This window comes from Myxine glutinosa, chromosome 6 (assembly GCF_964187855.1).
Source record: "Myxine glutinosa chromosome 6, kmMyxGlut1.1, whole genome shotgun sequence".
Taxonomy (NCBI): domain Eukaryota; kingdom Metazoa; phylum Chordata; class Myxini; order Myxiniformes; family Myxinidae; genus Myxine; species Myxine glutinosa.
The window spans coordinates 130,134,666-130,153,699 of record NC_136266.1 but is presented as its reverse complement, the minus strand read 5'-3'; the positions used below and the strand labels follow the sequence as shown (position 1 = coordinate 130,153,699).

At 46.1% G+C, this 19,034-nt stretch overlaps 1 protein-coding gene across 2 annotated transcripts in view; it reads left to right on the top strand.

The window, feature by feature from the left end:
* The first annotated feature begins 475 nt into the window (after positions 1 to 475).
* The window catches only part of ANKIB1 (ankyrin repeat and IBR domain containing 1), a 308,012-nt gene continuing 289,453 nt past the window's right edge, over positions 476 to 19,034 (top strand). The window contains exon 1 of one of the 2 annotated variants that reach the window (XM_078780540.1): positions 476 to 494. The gene's annotated coding sequence lies outside the window, so the exon portion shown is untranslated. Of the gene's footprint in view, positions 495 to 18,637; positions 18,658 to 19,034 lie in introns of those variants that run through there. The other variant, XM_078780539.1, reaches the window with a different exon arrangement.

Sequence of the window (19,034 nt, the reverse complement as noted above, 5' to 3'; positions counted from 1 at the left end):
AACGCTAACGTCCATCTGAAGGACGGTGTGTAAATGGTAAATGGTAAATGGCTTCTGAAGCACCAATGTGAGTGACAGTTTCGGATCGGGAATCGAACCCAGATTTGACAGCTCAAAGACAAGCGCGCTCCCTCTGCATCATTCTGACGGACATACAGTATTTAACAACGCACCGATATAATCAACAAGAAAGCATTGCAAAGGACCAGACATGTTCATGTTGGAAAACGACATTAATAACTAGGAAACTAAGCAACAGAACGTCAGAAGCAACAACAAGAGCTGCACAAAGATATTTAACTCTCACGATTATATGAAATCGAATAAAACGGAAGATTCTTACACATATCTGGCGAAAATATTCGCTTTTTGAACTTCCGTGTTCATTTACAAAAAGGCGAGTTTAAAAGCTCATTTCACTTTACCTGTTGGTGAGGCACCGAGACCGAGGGTTGCTTGGCAACGCGCCGCACAGCATTCTGGGATCGCATCGTGTAAGTACAGTGCACTGTACGCTGTATACGGGTTTATAAATTAATGTTGTCGTACATGAATAATCATATTATTATTATAGCAGTATACTTGTTTTTCATACGTGTTCTTAACAGTTTTTCGATTGAAATAAATTAAAGAGTAAAGTGTTATACGTAGCGCTCATATTGAACTTGAAGTTCCTTTCCGCGTCGTTTCATCTTCTTCAGCACAAAGTGACAAAACAGATTTATTTTCTCTAATTAACGGAATTCTTTATTAAAACAAGCTAAACATTATTTTCTCACCATTGCCAGCTAAGATTACTGTAGTATTTTCAGGTAAAACATCGTTGCCGCTGTATAATTGTGAAGGTGACGCGCGTTGAGCCGGCTGTCCTCGCTGTGTGTATTTATATTCCTTTGTGTGTTGACCGATTTCCAAGTCCCTTGTAGATGCGACGCTTCCTGGTTAAGGTGGCTGCCTTGAGATCTCAGGGTCCTGAGTTCAAGTTCCTGTTGTGTCGTTGCATTAACACCAGGTGGGTTGACTCAGCCTGTCATCCTTCCGAGGTCGGCCAAATGAGTACCGTGAAATGGGGGTGAATAGGGACAGCAAGGTGAATAGGGACACAAACTTCGCTCTTTCACGGAAAAAAAAAAAAAAAAAAAAACTGAAAAAAAGTTCGGAATTTTTTTTCGCTGAAAATTGATAACCATACTGATTTGTTGATATTTGGGTTGAAAGTGTTCTCTTGTTTTTTTTTAAAGCAACTTATACTCCCTATTAACCCCATATATGCATTTTTATGGCTGTCCCTATTCACCCCGTTTTACGGGTGAATAGGGACAGTCACTAATACAAAAAAATAATAAAGAAACAATCCTGAGTTTCCAACTTATTGCTAAATTGAAAGCTCAGATGGATGCGCATAATATGCACCCATAATAGAAACCACGGTGCCAATGAAAAAACAAGAAGACGACATGCGTAGCATGATACTTGCAAAATCCCCCCCCCCCCCCAAAGTTTTCCATTGATGCAGCAAATTGTCCATTTCATGAAGATTAAAATTTACAATCTTGATCAAAACTCGGGTCAACAGGATGAAAATTGACGATTTTGGAAGGTTGACCTTGAGTTGACCTTTGACCTTTTGACCTCAACTAGTTAGTTTCCCTATTTAGTGACTCGATGTGCAAATGCTGTTCAATTTTCAAGTCAATCGGATGAAAATTAAGGATATTAAAAATTTGGCCGATGTTGACCTTTTGGCCTATGTTGACCTCAAAAATAGATGGTGGTTGAATTCAGTGACCATATATATATAAATCCTCTAAGAAGTTCAAGTCAATCAAATGAAAACAAGTACACATACATTCAAAGTACACTGCCCCCATGCCAAATAATTAAATATCCTACAGCGCGGCATTGCCGGGGCACCTCTGGCGCCCGGCAATACCGCGGTGCAGCTCATTGAGGCTGCATTGGGAGGGAGAGGTGTACACTAATTGATTGATTAATTGTATAATTAAAATCAATAAAAGATTATCACAAAATATTTTCATAATCAATTGGCTAATAGCATAAATAAACCACTAGTGCTTCATCCGAAGATGTATCTTTTAGAAATGTAATTAAATAAGTCATTAATAAAAAATTAAATAATTAATTGATTACTCAATAAATAATTAATCGATTAAATGATTAATCAATAAATCAAAAATATCCTTGATAGCCACATCACTTGGTCACTGTCATGTCCAAATATGAGCTTCCCAGCTCAAAAGGTGCCTGAGATATTGGCCAAATGAGAAAGAAAATAAATAAATGATTAATAATGAAAATAAATAAATAATAATCATTTAAAAATTAAATTATTAACCAATTCGGTCACAGAACACATAAACCACCACCATTTCATCAGAATCTGTAACTGATTTTTTTTTTTTTTTTTTAGTAATTAATCGAATAATTAAATAATTAATTGATTCATTGATTAATTGATTAATCAATAAATCAAAAATATCCTTGATAGCCACATCACTTGGTCACTCACGTCCAAATATTAGCGTCCGAGCTCAAAAGGTGCCTGAGATATTGGCCAAATGAGAAAGAAAATAAATAAATGATTAATAATGAAAATAAATAAATAATCATAAATTAAAAAAAATTATTAATCAATTCGGTCAGAGAACACATAAACCACCACAATTTCATCAGAATCTGTAACTAAAAAAAAAAAAAAAAAAATTAAGTCATTAATCGAATAAATAAATAATTAACCGATTTATTGATTAATTAATAAATCAAAAATAGCCTTTGCAGCCAAATCACCTGGTCATTGGCATGTCCAAATATCAGCTTCCTAACTCAAAAGGTGCCTGAGTTAATGGTCAGAAGAGAAATTAAATTTAATTAATTAAATAAGTACTTAATTAATCGCTAATAATTAAATAACTCCTTAATTAATTGATTATTCAAAAACAAAAAATACCGTTTTTGACAAAGGACTTGCTCACGACTGTGCCGAAATTTCAGCTTCCTAGCTCAAAGGATGGCTGAGATATCGTCCTGACAAACAAACAAGAAAGAAAACAAGTACACATACATTCAAAGTACACCGCCCCATGCCAAATAATTAAATATGCTGCAGCGCGGCATTGCCGGGGCGCCTCCGGCGCCCGGCAATACCGCAGTACAGCTCATTGAGGCTGCATTGGGAGGGAGAGGTGTACACTAATTGATTGATTAATTGTATAATTAAAATCAATAAAAGATTATCACAAAATATTTTCATAATCAATTGGCTAATCGCATAACTAAACCACTAGTGCTTCATCCGAAGATGTATCTTTTAGAAATTTAATTAAATAAGTCATTTATAAAAAAATAAATAATTAATTGATTACTCAATAAATAATTAATAGATGAAATGATTAATCAATAAATCAAAAATATCCTTGATAGCCACATCACTTGGTCACTCATGTCCAAATATTAGCTTCCCAGCTCAAAAGGTGCCTGAGATATTGGCCAAATGAGAAAGAAAATAAATAAATGATTAATAATGAAAATAAATAAATAATAATCCTAAAAAAATTAAATTATTAATCAATTTGGTCAGAGAACACATAAACTACCACTATTTCATCAGAATCTGTAACTTTAAAAAAAAAAATTTTTTTGTCATTAATCGAAGAATTAAATAATTAATCGATTAATTGATTAATTAATAAATCAAAAATATCCTTTGCAGCCAAATCACCTGGTCATTGGCATGTCCAAATATCAGCTTCCTAACTCAAAAGGTGCCTGAGTTAATGGTCAGAAGAGAAAGGAAATTTGATTAATTAAATAAGTACTTAATTAATCGCTAATAATTAAATAACTCCTCAATTTATTGATTAATCAAAAAAAAAAAATACCCTTTTTGAGAAAGGACTTGCTCACTCTTGTGCCGAAATTTCAGCTTCCTAGCTCAAAGGATGGCTGAGATATCGTCCGGACAACCAAGAAAGAAAACAAGAAAGAAAACAAACAAACAAGAAAACAAGTACACATGCATTCAAAGTTCACCGCCCCATGCCAAATAATTAAATATGCTGCAGCGCGGCATTGCCGGGGCGCCTCCGGTGCCCGGCAATACCGCAGTGCAGCTCATTGAGGCTGCATTGGGAGGGAGAGGTGTACACTAATTGATTGATTAATTGTATAATTAAAATCAATAAAAGATTATCACAAAATATTTTCATAATCAATTGGCTAATCGCATAACTAAACCACTAGTGCTTCATCCGAAGATGTATCTTTTAGAAATTTAATTAAATGTCATTTATAAAAAATTAAAAAATTAATTGATTACTCAATAAATAATTAATCGATTAATCAATAAATAATTAATAGATTAAATGATTAATCAATAAATCAAAAATATCCTTGATAGCCACATCACTTGGTCACTCATGTCCAAATATTAGCTTCCCAGCTCAAAAGGTGCCTGAGATATTGGCCAAATGAGAAAGAAAATAAATAAATGATTAATAATGAAAATAAATAAATAATAATCATAAAAAAATAAATTATTAATCAATTTGGTCAGAGAATACATAAACTACCACTATTTCATCAGAATCTGTAACTTTAAAAAAAAAAATTTTTTTGGCGTTAATCGAATAATTAAATAATTAATCGATTAATTGATTAATTAATAAATCAAAAATAGCCTTTGCATCCAAATCACCTGGTCATTGGCATGTCCAAATAACAGCTTCCTAACTCAAAAGGTGCCTGAGTTAATGGTCAGAAGAGAAAGGAAATTTGATTAATTAAATAAGTACTTAATTAATCGCTAATAATTAAATAACTCCTCAATTTATTGATTATTCAAAAAACAAAAAATAACGTTTTTGAGAAAGGACTTGCTCACTACTGTGCCGAAATTTCAGCTTCCTAGCTCAAAGGATGGCTGAGATATCGCCCGGACAACCAAGAAACAAGAAAACAAGAAAACAACCAAGAAAACAAACAACCAGAGTGAAAACTGAGTACTCTCTTTCAGCGTGCGTCACTGCCGAGCCCCCTTCGGTGCCCAGCAATGACGATTTGCAATGCCTGGAGATGGCATAGGAAAGGAGCGGTGTACAACAAGTACAAATACATTCAAAGTACACCGCCCCATGCCAAATAATTAAATATGCTGCAGCGCGGCATTGCCGGGGCGCCTCAGGCGCCCGGCAATACCACAGTGCAGCTCATTGAGGCTGCATTGGGAGGGAGAGGTGTACACTAATTGATTGATTAATTGTATAATTAAAATCAATAAAAGATTATCACAAAATATTTTCATAATCAATTGGTCAATAGCATAACTAAACCACTAGTGCTTCATCCGAAGATGTATCTTTTAGAAATTTAATTAAATAAGTCATTAATAAAAAAATAAATACATAATTGATTAATCAATAAATCAAAAATATCCTTGATAGCCACATCACTTGGTCACTGTCATGTCCAAATATTAGCTTCCCAGCTCAAAAGGTGCTTGAGAAATTGGCCAAATAAGAAAGACAATAAATAAATAATTAATAATGAAAATAAATAAATAATAATCATAAAAAAATTAAATTATTAATCAATTCGGTCAGAGAACACATAAACCACCACCATTTCATCAGAATCTGTAACTTAAAAAAAAAAAAATTTTTGGTCATTAATCAAATAATTAAATAATTAATCAATTAATTTATCAATTGATTAATTAATAAATCAAAAATAGCCTTTGCAGCCAAATCACCTGGTCATTGGCATGTCCAAATAACAGCTTCCTAACTCAAAAGGTTCCTGAGTTAATGGTCAGAAGAGAAATGAAATTTAATTAATTAAATAAGTACTTAATTAATCGCTAATAATTAAATAACTCATCAATTAATTGATTAATCAAAAAAAAAAAATACCGTTTTTGTCAAAGGACTTGCTCACTATTGTGCCGAAATTTCAGCTTCCTAGCTCAAAGGATGGCTGAGATATCGCCCGGACAAACAAACAAGAAAGAAAGAAAGAAAGCAAGAAACCAGAGTGAAAACTGAGTACTCTCTTTCAGCGTGCGTCACTGCCGAGCCCCCTTCGGTGCCCGGCAATGACGATTTGCAATGCCTGGAGATGGCATAGGAAAGGAGCGGTGTACAACAAGAAAGCAAGAAAACAAACAACCAGAGTGAAAACTGAGTACTCCCTTTCAGCGTGCGTCACTGCCGAGCCCCTTTCGGTGCCCAGCAATGACGATTTGCAATGCCTGGAGATGGCATAGGAAAGGTGCGGTGTACAATTGGTGATTTTAGAAATGTGGCCCATGTTGACCTTTTGGCCTATGTTGACCTCAAAAATACTTGGTGGGTGAATTGAGTGAGCAGATATGCAAGTCCTCTTCAAATTTCAAGTCAATTGGATGAAAATTGAGGATTTTAGAAATTTGGTCTATGTTGACCTAAAAATATTTGGTGGTTGAATTCAGTGATCAGATATGCAAGTCCTCTTCAAATTTCAAGTCAATTGGATGAAAATTGAGGATTTTAGAAATTTGGCCTATGTTGACCTTTTGGCCTATGTTGACCTTTTGGCCTATGTTCACCTAAAATATAATTTGTGGTTGAATTCAATGACCAGATATGCAAGTCCTCTTCAAATTTCAAGTCAATTGGATGAAAATTGAGGATTTTAGAAATTTGGCCTATGTTGACCTTTTGTCTTATGTTGACCTCAAGAATACTTGGTGGTTGAATTCAGTGACCAGATATGCAAGTCCTCTTCAAATTTCAAGTCAATTGGATGAAAATTGAGGATTTTAGAAATTTGGCCTATGTTGACCATTTGGCCTATACTGACCTCAAACATACTTGGTGGTTGAATTCAGTGAGTAGATATGCAAGTGGTCTTCAAATTTCAAGTCAATCGGATGAAAATTGAGGATTTTAGAAATTTAGCAAAGTTGGTGACCCTATGTTGACCTTTTGACCTATTGACCCCAAAAACAATAGGCTTCTGGCTTTTGACCAACTCTATCGTTTGGTGAAGTTTGGTGAAGATCGGTTGAAAATTGTGACCTGTAGGCCGGTGACAAACAAACGAACAGACACAAACAGACAGACAGAACCACAAACACAACCGACCAATATACGTACTTGAAAAATCTTCGATTTTGCAAGTAAAAAATATGGGATAAAAAGTTTCTCCAAACTGTCCCTATTTCTTGATTATTATTTTTTTGTATTAGTGACTGTCCCTATTCACCCGTAAAACGGGGTGAATAGGGACAGCCATAAAAATCCTATTTATTCCTATTTAACCCATATATGGGGTTAATAGGGACTACAAGTTGCTTTTTTTTAAAAACAAGAGAACACTTTCAACCCAAATATCAACAAATCAGTATGGTTATCAATTTTCAGCGAAAAAAGTTTCCGAACTTTTTTTCAGTTTGTGTCCCTATTCACCTTGCTGTCCCTATTCACCCCATTTTACGGTACCAGCTGCTTGTAACGGGGCACTGCATCAGCGGCACAGATCCAACCCCAGAAAATGATGCAGCCGGCAGCCACGGCAGCAGCTACATACGAACCACCAGTTGTCTTTTCGTTTGGTGATGGCGTTGCAAGTGGCATGCGCCGTGTATGCATTGTTATCTCCACCACCGAAGGTGGACGGAGGTTACGTTTTCACCCCTGTATGGTTGTGTTTGTCTGTGTTTGTGAACAGAATATCTCAAAAAGTTATGGACGGATTCGGACGAAAATTTGTGGACAGGTTGGGTGTATGACACGGACGAAATTATTAGATTTTGGTGAAGAAACGAATCTGGATCCAGAAACCAGAATTTTCCAAGTGATTCTTCACCATTGAGATCAGATGGTTCTTGGTAATTCCCTTCAACCATAATTGTCAATTGTCCATCTTTTCCAATCCCTCTTGTGAAACTGATGCTGGGAAAGCCCCTGTCGAGTTGCTTGAGAAGATGGTCTACCGTATACGTATGTGGACCTGTGTTGTTCATGTCTACTGTTCCCCTAATATATGACGCCCTGAAATATCCTGATTTGCCTTCGTGTCTAAGAACATTTGCTCACGGTCGTCTCAGATCACACCATTAGCCAGGAGAGAGTAAAATAAAAATGTGCAATGGTAAAAGTGTCATCAATGTATCGGTTCCAGCACAGTTGGAGCCAGTTCTCATTAGTCATACATTTTGTTCAAGCTCCATCATCAGAAGGTATGTCATGACTGCAGATACAGGTGAACTCATAGCTGAACCAAAATCTGTTGATAGTGTGTGCCATTATCAATGAAGTTTTTGCATGTCTTCAGCAGGCTCGTAATATACTTTGGTGTTATCCAGCTGTTTTCACAGGCCATCTTCCAATCATTGGATTATTTAAACCAATCTTTCATGACTTTTACCGTCAGATTGACTGGACTATTTGCAACCGACAGTCCTGCCTATTCTTAAAATCATGACCTTTTCTACCCACGATAAACCACCACCCCCATTTCCACCTCCTTCCAGATTTCCAGTTTTTCCTTCCTGAAAGTTTTCTTCTGTATCCATCTTGTCCACTCATGTGTCCACCCCTGCCCCTCGTTCCTCCACGCACCCATTACTTGTCCAAATCACCCTCTATTTTGTCCTTCAACTCCACTGTTGGTGTTTCAACTCCACTCACGCTCTACTGTTAATTCGGTTTTGTTGCGTCCTGATCCGTTCAGTGTTCTTGCTCTTCCACGAGCTTTTGCTCTGGATACAAAAAACAGCCCACTGCTGATACTGTCCTTTAACAACTAAAAATAACAGATATTTGGTACAATGGAGCATTCATGAAGGATACAATCAGTCTTAGAGGAATGTTTGTTTGTGGAGCTAGGGTCAACCATATAACCGAGGTGTTGTGCCCTTGGTGCTGTAAAGCCAGTTGTAATATTGATCAATGAGCCTGCCTGCACATCTCAATGCTGTCAACTGAATGTTGTTTTTTTTTGTTTTTTTTGGTATACAAGATTGAGGCTCGTGTAAGAGCTATCAAACACAAAAAACAATCGGACAAAAAAACATACAATAAAGGGAGCCGGAGACAAAATGGGGAGAGAGAGGGAAGCACACAACTGCAACAGCAGAGAACAGGGACATCGGTAGATATGTGGGAGGGAGAGGGCTTGGGGAGAGGAGGCATGGGAAGGCGGGGGGGGGGGGGGGGGGGGGTGGGAGGGGTATAAAACACATGGACACTGCTAGAACTTCCAGGAAAGAAGTCGGAATTTCAAAAAAAAGTGGATCTGGGGTGAATTAACGGGGTAGAAAAGATCAAGGTTTTGGATGGGGGAAGATAAGAGATGGTGGTGAACAGCTGTTTTAAAGACCTGGAGGGAGCAGTGGGATTGAAGAGAGTGAGGGAGTTTATTCCAGAGGCAGGAGAAAAGAGGAGTGAAGGTGAGCAGAGAGTCTTGATTTTGGCAATTTCACCATAAGAGGGTTGCTGGCAGATCTTGTGCGACCTGTAGGAATATTTGGGGGACAGAGCACAGAGAGAGCTGGGGGAGCAAGGCCGGAGAGGAGTCGGTAGAAGACAGACCACCAACCTGCCTGCGGTGAGTGAGTGAAAGGCCCACGGAGATAGCGTCATCGCGGGAGATTCCAATGATTCTGAAAGCTTTGGTTTCAACAGCGTGAAGCCGAGCTAGGTGTGAGGAAGGAGCACCAGCCCAGAGGGGAGAGCAGTATTCCATTGAGCTGCGGATGAAAGCCTTGTATGTGGTGAGGAGCTCAGGTGTGCCAAGGAAGGACTTCGCACGATGGAGGATGCCCAGTCGGCGACTGGCTTTGGGAGGACAGCTTGGAAATGTGGTTTTCCCAGGAAAGATCATGGCAGATAGTGGGACCCAAAAGCTTGAGTGACAGAACTTCTCGGAGAGGATTGTTCCGAAAGTAGATGGGAGGGTTGTCCAGTCGGTCTTTTTGGAGAGACATAGTGATGTGTGACATAGTCATAGTTTTGTGACCACTGTTGTTTTCATGTGGGATCTTTAGCCAGTTCTTGATAAAATGTAGTCATTCTGCAGGCATCAAGTTCTTGTAGTGAGATTGCGCTTGAGTTTACCCAAATGCAAGAATACCTCCATTGTATGCATGAGGCACGCACTCGGTGATTGTAGTTTTCTCTTCCGCACAGAGATTAGTAATGGCCGATTTGATTCTGGATTCCAATTAGTGACAAATTGGATGTAGTGGCTTGTTCCACATGTCAGGAATATAACAAATTATATGTTGGTGAAAAGAGAAGAAATTTGAAGCAAGTGTTGGATGAAAACGATAGAACTATCTTGCTTGATAAAGTGTAGTTGGCTATACCATATCATTTCCTGCAATCTGCCCAATCATTTGGAATGCGTACGACCCACGTTCTAAGCACCATGCCAAAAAAGGTCTAATGTTGGTGCTTGAGGCATAGAAAACCAAGGGCTGGGAGGGTGTTCTAACTCCACATTTATAATTATGGGGTATTTCCTGTACATCGGTGACAAATTTTTTAAAAGATAATCCATTTTAAATTCAGGCTGTAACTCAACAAAATGTGACAACATCTGTAACACAAGAAAATGGGACATCGGGGGATCTATGGAAGGGAGAGAGCAGGGTACATGGGATAAACAAAATGGACACGACAAGGACTTTTGGGAAAGAAAACGGAATTTAAGGAGGTGGATTTGGGGTGGATTAACTGGGGTAGGAAAGGTCTCGGTTTTGGATGGGGGGAGATAAGAGATGGTGGTGAACAGCTGTTTTTAAGACCTGGAGGTAGGAGTGGGATTGAAGAGAATGTGAGAGTTTGTTCCAGAGGTGGGAGAAAAGAGGAATGAAAGTGAAGGTGACCAGAGAGTCTTGATTTTGGCAGTTTCACCAGAAGAGGGTTGCTGACAGATCTTGTGCGTCCTGCAGTAATATTTGGGGGACAGAGCACAGACAGAGCAGGGGGAGCAAGGCCGGAGAAGAGTCTGTAGAAGACAGAAAGTCCACCAACCTGCCTGTGTTGAGATAGTGAAAGGCCCTCAGAATCAGCTCCATCGCGGGGAGATACCAATTATAATTGATGTATTATAATTATTAGCTTACCCGGAATGAATTTCAGGCGAGCTTTTGCGCCGATGGAACGCCGTCCGTCCATCATTCCGTCTGTCAGTCCGTCCGTAAACACTTGAAACTTCTTCTCCGAAACCGCTGATGGAATTGCGACCAAATTTGGCACAAATTATATTTGTTGTGTTGTGACTAAAGTTTGTTCACGGCATTTAAAAAAAATCGTGGTCTAAGGGAGTCTGCCGGGGGTCAAATTGGATCCAGGTTTGACCCCCCAAAAGAGGTATTTGCTTTTTCCTTTGAAACTGCACACACTATTTCGATGAAACTTTACCACAACCTTCATCACCCGTGATGTACCCCCCCCCCCCCCAATCTTTTGTACCCAGGGCTCTTACGTCATCCGATGACATCCTTGCATGCTCCAATCAGCGAGTCCACCACCCCTCCCCCCCCCCCCCCGCTCCAGGACCGTCCCGACCAATGGCCCCCCGGGGCGTGGCCCCACGGCCACCCGCCGGCCCCCATGATCACCCAGCCGGCTGTATCAGCGGAAGTTGAATGTCCTGTCTCCTGCCACTTTTATATAGTCCTAGTGCTACCCCTAGGTGTGGAGTGCATGGCAGGCGCGGTGCACGTGCTACAACGAACAAAGGAGAAATCACAGAGGCCATCCACATGCTGGGAATCCACCACTAATCCCCAACCAATCTTCCTGAAAATTGTTGAAATTAAACAATATTTTGGTATCAACAAATGTATTTCTTTGGTTTGCAGTGGAATAAACCAAAAAAGCTAAATAATTTTTTACAAAATCTTTGCTTATTCCACACAGAAAACTTAAAATGGCCTGGACAATATTATAGGCACCTTTTGGAAGTTGTTAGAAATAATTAGATTGAAAGCAGGTGATTCTCCTTTACTTTGGAATTGAACTCACCTGTGGTGAGTTGCAGGTGCCTGCAATATAAAAATCACTCATTCAACCAGTTTGAAAGGAGAAAAGGAGTCATTCTGCTGTTTTGTGCCACTGTGTGTATAAGAAACTAAGATAAAACTTAGTAAGAAACTAAGTTTTAGAAAAGTTCTTAGAAAACGAAGTTCTTAGAAAACTAAGAAAACTAGAGAATTGTCTGATGAGGTCAGACACAAGATTGTGGCCAAGCATGGACAATCTCAAGGCTACAAGTCTGTAACATAAGCAGGACTCCAATGTTAGACCATCCGGTCCACGCCGGAAGTCCGTTAATTTTTCTGGTCCCTCGGGACAACCAACAACAACAACCATGTAGATGCTTCTCAATTGCAGGCACTTAAAACATACATTACATCTTTCCCCTCAAGATGGAAAAGTGCAGTGACCACGTTATTGTTACACAAGCAAATAGTACAGATGCAAACCAATGCAGTAAGAAAAGTAGAAGCCTAGATCGCTTGCAAAGTCCAACTTAGTACAAAACCATAAACAACAGATCAAATTCGTAAATGCACATTACATTGCAACAAATCAAATCCAACTCAGTGTTAGCTAACATCCAATATTGGTAAGGACAATATTTACAGTTCACTACAAGTCGAGTCTGTCTGGTCAACGACTGATACGACCACTTCGTGTCGGAGTTATGCACGGGGTAACTGAGTGAGATGTTGACACTGGCTCGGTAACTGCTCTGCCAGGATCATCCAGATATACAGCAGGTGCAGTATCACAAGCTGGAAGCTTCAAGTCTGATGAACAGCTTGAGCCATCATGGACCTCACTGGTAGCGTTATCAGTATCAACGAAAGACCGATCGAGGGCAGCACCCTCATTGGCTATACTGGTGCTCTTACGTAAATGTCGACGATTATGTCGATAAGCATCACCCGTTTCTCTGGACCGAACAATGTACGAACGTGGCTCAGAATGCTGCTTCACAATCACACCTGGTATCCACCGTTTGGAACCCATAGGAGGCTCCATTCTAACTTCATCATTCGGATGTAATGGTGGAAGATCTTTGAACATGTGACGATCATGGTAGAATTTCTGCTTCACCTTTTCTATGTCGAAGTGTCTTTTCACAGCATCATGGTCGTAAGCCATAGGCACCAGAAGACTTCGAGCAATGGGAAGGGTATTCCTTGGACGTCTTCCCATCAGTAGTTGAGCCAGCGATAGGTGAATGCCTTCCAATGGTGTTGTCCGATAATCCAGCAAGGCCAGGTGCTTGTCTGTAGATTTTCGCCAGAGTCGTTTAACAGTTTGTACAGCCCTCTCGACCTCTCCATTTGAACGTGGATATCTGGGACTAGAAGTTCTAAGAATGATTCCGTGATCTTTGCAGAATTTTCTCACAAGTTGCGAGTTGTACATAGTCCCATTATCACTCCGTAGAATCTCCGGTAGACCATGTCGACTGAACTGTGCTTTCAGTCGCTCAAGAGTTGTACTACAGCGGAAATCCCTTCACTTCATCCACCTCAATGAATCTGAAGTAATAGTCAACCTTTTATCAGGTATGTCTTAGCATCAAATTGGAACAGATCTGTCCCAATTTCACTCCAAGGTAGATCTGGTGTAGGAGTCGGTCTCAGGGGCTCAGCAGGCAGGCGATTTTGATAGTCTGCACACTTGGAACAGTTCTGAACAGTTTACTCTATGTCCACATTCATAGAGGGCCAGTATAGAACCTCCCTAGCTATTCCGAGACGTGATTTGGTGAATCAGGCTTAGCATGCGGGGTCTCAGAGTAGGTGGGACGACACCTCTGCAAAGCCCGTTTATCGGGCAGCAATATATATACACATTATCCCGGAGCGTTTGCCCGGGAAAGGGCGAGACCGGGCGTGCCCGGGCGTCCTGGGCGAACCCTGGAAAGGCGAGTCTGGACATGCCCGGGCGTCCTGGACGAGGCCTGGCAAGTCGAGAGCGGGCATGCCCGGGCGTCCTGGACGAGCCTGGAAAGGCGAGGCTGGGCGTGCCCGGGCGTCCTGGGCGAACCCTGGAAAGGCGAGTCTGGACATGCCCGGGCGTCCTGGACGAGGGCCCTGGCAAGTCGAGAGCGGGCATGCCCGGGCGTCCTGGACGAGCCCTGGAAAGGCGAGGCTGGGCGTGCCCGGGCGTCCTGGGTGAGCCCGGCATGGTGATCGCTCCGCGTCCTCGGTAGGTGCAAGGCGATTGTGTATACCCCAGCGGTAGCCGCTACACACGTCCCCCCAGAATCGACTTGCACCGGCAGGGTCAATTTAAGGGGGGTCCTGATGACCCGGCCGAAGCGACCCCTGGCGGGTCGTGGGGGGGGGGGGGGGAGGGTCCCGGTGTGGTGGTGGGCGGTCGAGTGGGGGGCACCGTGGATGGGGGGCGGCCTCGCCGCGGCGGAAGGGCCAACCGTGGCGGTTGGTCGATATCCACGTGCGCCAGCTTGAGGCGGGTCCACCGCAATCCGGTCTGACCTGCCGCCGATGTTGATGACGAACGACTTGTCGTCCCGTCGCAGGACCCGGAAGGGCCCGTCGTACGGCGGCCGGAGTGGCCCCCGATGTGCGTCATGATGCACAAAAACGTACTCCGCTTTGCGAAGCGCTGGGGGGACGTAGGACTGGGGTCACCGTGGTGGGACGTTGGCACGGGGGCAAACCGTCGGGCGGTCTCCTGGAGGTCCGAGCGCTGGTGAGCTGCGGACCAGGGACTGGTAGCGTCAGGCACGAATTCGCCCGGGACGCGTAGCATCTGGCCGTAGACAAGCTCGGCGGTGGACGCCCGGAGGGTCCTCCTTGGGGGCCGTGCGGAGGCCCCAAAAGGACCCACGGCAGCCGGTCGGCCCAACCGCCGTCCTGAAGGCCGGCCATGAGCGCGGCCTTCATGGAGCGGTGGAACCGCTCGCACAACCCGTTGGCTTGGGGGTGGTAGGCCGTAGTACGGTGGAGCTTGACCCCCAGGTTGCGGGCGACCGCGCCCCACAGCTCGGAGGTGAACTGCGGTTCCGCGGTCCGACGAGATGTCCGCCGGTGCGCCGAAGCGGGCGACCCAGGTGGCGATGAAAGCCTGCGCCACGTCGGCGGTGGTGGTGGAGATGAGGGGAACGGCCTCCGGCCACCTGGTGGTCCTGTCCACCATGGTGAGCAGGTGTGTGAAACCCCGTGATGGGGGGGAGGGGGGCCCACCAGGTCCACGTTGACGTGGTCGAAACGTCGTTCCGGCACGGTGAAAGGTGCCAGCGGGGCCTGGGTGTGTCGGTGGACCTTGGCCTGTTGGCAAGCTGTGCATGTGCTGGTCCAATCGTGGACGTCCCGTCGAAGGCCGTGCCAGACGAATCGCGCCGACACCAGCTTCTGGGAAGCTTTCCGGCCCGGGTGGGAAAGGCCGTGGAGGGAGGCGAAGATGCGGCGTTGCCAGGTAACGGGCACGATGGGGCGAGGCTGGCCTTGGGAGACGTCGCAGAGCAGGACAGTGTCCGCGAAGGGGATGTCGGCCAGGCGGAGGCCAGTGTCCGCCGCCCGGAGGGCTTGCACCGTGGTGTCGGTGGTTTGGTCAGCCGCCATAAGCGCGAAGTCCATGCCGAGGTGGACCGCGTTCGCGCTGGCCCGAGAAAGACAGTCGGCCACGGCCGTTGTCTTTGCCGGCGACGTGCCGGATGTCCGTGGTAAACTCCGACACGGCGGAGAGGTGGCGCTGTTGGCGGGCCGACCACGGCTCCGTGACCTTGGCCATTGCGTAAACCAATGGCTTGTGGTCGACGAACGCCGTAAAGGGTCGGCCCTCCAGGAGGTGGCGGAAATGGCGAACGGCCAGGTGTAGACTGAGGAGCTCACGGTCAAACGTGCTATATTTGAGCTCGTTCGGCCGGAGTTGCCGGCTGAAAAAAGCGAGTGGCTGCCAAACCCCGTTCACCCATTGCTCATGTACGGCGCCCACCGCGTTGTCGGAGGCATCCGTGGTGAGGGCGATGGGAGCGTTGAGCACCGGGTGAGCGAGCAGTGTTGCGTCGGCGAGGCCCGCTTTGCGTTTTTAAAGGCCGCGTCCATGGCTGCGGACCAGACGACGTCGTGCTTGGCCGGCTTGCCCCGGAGGGGCTTCGTAGAGGGGCCGCATGAGATGAGCAGCGCGGGGCACGAAGCGGTGATAGAAATTCACCATTCCAAGGAATTCCTGCAGGGCCTTTATGGAGCGGGGACGCGGAAACGTGGTGATGGCCTCGACCTTGGTTGGCAGCGGCACGGCCCCGTTCTTGGTGATGTGGTGGCCCAAAAAATCAACGGCCGTCGTGCCGAAGTGGCATTTGGCCGGGTTGACGCTGAGGCCGTGCTCGCTGAGGCGCCCCGAACAGTGTTCGGAGGTGGAGGAGGTGCTCGGCCCGGGACGTGCTGGCGACGAGGACGTCGTCCAGGTAAACGAAGAGGAACGGCAGGTCGCGCAGCACGCCGTCCATCAAGCGCTGGAACGCCTGAGCCGCGTTCTTTGAGGCCAAACGGCATTCGCAGGAATTCGAATAAGCCGAACGGCGTGATGACGGCCGTTTTTGGGACGTCGGCCGCCCTGACAGGTACCTGGTGATATCCCCGTATTAAATCGATCTTCGAAAAAATGACCCGTCCTACCAAACAGGCGGAGAAGTCTTGGATGTGCGGGATCGGATACCTGTCGGGGTGGTAGCGTCGTTAAGTCGGCTGTAGTCGCCACATGGGCGCCAGCCGCCCCCTGGTTTTGGGACGATGTGTAGTGGCGAAGCCCACGCGCTATTGGAGCGCCGCACAATGCCGAGGTGTTCCAAAGCGTCGAACTCGGCTTTGGCCACGGCGAGCTTGGCTGGGTCGAGTCGGCGGGCTCTGGCATAGACCGGCGGGCCCGTGGTTGGTATGTGGTGCTCGATCCCATGTCGTACTGCGACGGCCGAAAATGTCGGCCGCGTGAGGGCCGGGAACTCCGTGAGCAGGCGAGCAAACTCATTCGCCTCCGGGAGGGCGCATGCCAGCTCGGTCGAGCGGAGCTGCTCAATGTGCATGCCAGGGAGCTGAAGGTCTCGGCGTTGACGAGGCGACGCCGTTTGACATCAACCAGCAGTCCGTGTGCACAGAGGAAGTCGGCGCCTAGCAGAGCCATGGGCACGCTTGCGGTTACAAAAGTCCAATTAAAGCGTTGGCCGCCGAAGCAGAGGGTGACGTTGCGCAGGCCGAAGGTGCGGATGGCCGATCCGTTGGCCGCAACCAAGGAGGGTCGCAAACCGCGGACTGCCTGGCCTGATCGGAGGCGGGTATGACGCTCAGTTGGGCGCCGGTGTCCACACAGGAAGCGCCGTCCGGACGCTTTGTCCCTGATGAAAAGTAAGTTGCCCGTGTGGCCGGCGCTCATGGCTGGTAATGAACGCCGGCCCGGCCGTTTCCCGGCTTGCCGAAGGTACACGGGGGTTGGCATGTCCGGCCTTCTGTCCGAACCCGGCATGATAATAACACCACGCCTGGTCAGGTGGAGGCCCCGGTCGTCGTGCTGGAGGTGGTCGGCGCGGCGTAGCGGCCGCCAATTGCGTCGGCAGTTCGGTCGTCGACCGTGCCGGGTGCTCGGGCGCTATGGGCATTGCTTCGGACGGCGGTGGGGTCCAGGTCGCTGCTCCAATGCGTTGGCCTGCCGCGGAGATCTTTTCGGCTTCCTTGGCGAGGGCGCGGGGATCCGTGATCGTCGTGCTTGCCAGGGCGAGGCGTACCTGGCTAGGCAGCTGACAGAGGAACAGCTCCCGGAACAGGAAAGCCGGAGAGTGCTCGCCGAGCAGCGAGAGCATGTAGTCCATTCGCTCAGACGGGCGCGTGTCGCCGAGCTCGGGCAGGTCGAGCAGGCGCCGTGCGAGTTCCGCCGATGAGAGGGCGAAAGCGTCGAGGAGGAGCTTTTTAATCGCGTTGTATTTGCCAGCGGCTGGCGGGCTCTCGAGGAGGCTCAGGGCGCGGGCCGCGGTGGCTGAGCCGAGTGCTGCTACCACATGGTGGAAGCGGGTGTCGTCGGCCGTGATGCCTCGCAGGGCGAACAGGGAGTCCGCCTGGGCGAACCAAACCGCCGCGTGAGCCTCCCAGAAGATAGGCAGTTTGAGGCCAACTGCCGTGTCCATGTCGGGTCACCAATGTAGGAGCTGTGCTCCAACGTAAATCGGAAGAATGGACGCGACAAAAAGCTGGAATTCGTCCGAGTTTCTTTATTGTGTCAAATCAACTCGGGTACTCTGAAAAGCCCGTTTATCGGGCAGCAATATATATACACATTATCCCGGAGCGTTTGCCCGGGAAAGGCGAGACCGGGCGTGCCCGGACGTCCTGGGCGAACCCTGGAAAGGCGAGTCTGGACATGCCCGGGCGTCCTGGACGAGGCCTGGCAAGTCGAGAGCGGGCATGCCCGGGCGTCCTGGACGAGCCCTGGAAAGGCGAGGCTGGGCATGCCCGGGCGTCCTGGGCGAGCCCGGCATGGTGATCGCTCCGCGTCCTCGGTAGGTGCAAGGCGATTGTGTATACCCAGCGGTAGCCGCTACAATATTAGTGCACTTACTGAAAAGCTTTTACAGAGTGACCAAATGCAGATTGGTGTTGAACACGTCGTCGAGGAAGTAAGCGATACTACTACATGTCATTGTCATCTATTGTGTGTGTGTGTGTGTGTGTGTGTGTGTGTGTGTGTGTGTGTGTGTGTGTGTGTGTGTGTGTGTGTGTGTGTGTGTGTCCATGGCTGTGTGTGTGTGTGTGTGTGTGTCCATGGCTGTGTGTGTGTCCCATGGCTGTGTGTGTGTCCATGGCTGTGTGTGTGTCCATGGCTGTGTGTGTGCGTGTGTGTGCGTGTGTGTGTGTGTGTGTGTTTTGGGGGGGAGGGGCTGTGTGTGTTTGGGGGGAGGGGCTGTGTGTGTGTGTGTGTGTGTGTGTGTGTGTGTGTGTGTGTGTGTGTGTGTGTGTGTGTGTGTGTGTGGGTGTGTGTGTGTGTGTGTGTGTG